This window comes from Magnolia sinica, chromosome 17 (assembly GCF_029962835.1).
Source record: "Magnolia sinica isolate HGM2019 chromosome 17, MsV1, whole genome shotgun sequence".
NCBI lineage: Eukaryota > Viridiplantae > Streptophyta > Magnoliopsida > Magnoliales > Magnoliaceae > Magnolia > Magnolia sinica.
Window position 1 is genome coordinate 9080386 of NC_080589.1, and position 1528 is coordinate 9081913.

The following is a 1528-nucleotide window of genomic DNA, read 5'->3' on the forward strand; positions in this document are numbered from 1 at the left end:
GAAGTTTCCACTTTCTGTTAGAATCTAACTTATTTTATTTTTATTTTGTAGGTCCTTAACTTAGGACTCCAATTTGGTAATTTCTTTCCAACTCTCTCTTTCTTTTTAGATTTTCATTTCCTTTCTTAGGATTAGGCTTTGAATTAGTTGAGGGCTGCGAGTGTTTCATGCCCAAGTGGGCCCGTGACGACACTCGACGTCTCTTGACTGAAGGAGGAGTGGTTGAGGGGTTGACTATCCATCGCAGGATTAGACACCGCTCGAAATCCCCTGAGTTAACTGAGGTTATGGCTGAAGACCAACCTCCTCTACTTCCACCCAGGGTGGAGGATAACCATGATGAGAATGAGGTGCAACAAGCACCCCCGCCTCGTACTTTACGAGATTTTCTACAACCGGCGGGAGTGAGTACGCCCTCATGCATGATTTTTCCTGAAAACACAGACAAATGGACATCAAGCCGGGAGTTATCCAACTCCTTCCCAAATTTCATGGATTTGAATCAAAGTCCATATTTACATTTGAAAGAGTTCGATGAGATAATAGCTACATTATGTTTTCCTAATGTATCCGAGGATACAATTAGGGAAACTCTTTCCTTTTTCCTTAAAAGAGAAAGCTAAGACGTGGTTACATTCATGCGTCCTAGATCCATTGGCACATGGAACGATATGCGAGGGAATTCATAAAAAATTTCCCACATCATAAAACGATTACCCTCGAAAAGCGATCATGAACTTTGCCCAAAAGGAAGATGAAACATTCTTTCAATGTTGGGAAAGGTTCAAAGATTTGGTCAGTTCATGCCCACAACACGGATTTGAAACGTGGCGCATTACAAATTTTTTCTATGAAGGAATGACATCTTCCATGCGCCAAATGGTAGAGACAATGTGTAATGGAGAGTTCATTAATAAAGATATCGACGAGGTATGGGACTACCTCGATAGTTTTGAAAAGACACAATCTTGGGACATTACCCAAAGTCGAACACCACGACTAGGCCGACTCAATTAAAGGAGAAAGGTGGATTATATCTCTTGAAAGAAGAGGATGATCTCAAGTGTAAAGTGACTAGCTCATAAGGAAAGTTGAGGCCATGGAAGGAAAGAAGGATAAGGTCAATGAAATTGCGGCATCTGTGATTGCAACATTCACACAACTGAAAACTGTCCTACAATACCTACCTTTCGAGGAGTGTTGAATGAACAAGCCAATGCCGTAAATAACTATCAAAGACCTTTTATTGGACCTAACTCCAACACATACAATCCTGGCTGGAAAAATCATCCAAACTTTAGTTGGAGGAATGGACAAACGGCGACTCCTCCCGGTTTCTTCAATCAAAATCCAAATCAAGTGAAACCTCAAGAGGAACCGGTTCAAAATCCCATACAAGAGCGGGCTCAGGCAATGCGGGGAATTACAGATTTTATGCAAAAGATAGATTCTCGTATGACGGTTATAGAAAAGGGATGCTTGCACAACCTCTCCCCAATCCTAAACCGCAGTACGAGAATAATGATCC

The 1528-nt window shown here is 41.6% G+C and overlaps 1 non-coding gene across 1 annotated transcript; it reads right to left on the reverse strand.

Annotated features, from left to right (window-relative positions):
* Positions 1 to 715: 715 nt before the first annotated feature.
* Positions 716 to 821, reverse strand: LOC131232026 (small nucleolar RNA R71). Its single transcript, XR_009164633.1, has one exon. It is a non-coding gene; the product is annotated as a small nucleolar RNA R71 (small nucleolar RNA).
* Between the last annotated feature and the right edge of the window lie 707 nt (positions 822 to 1528).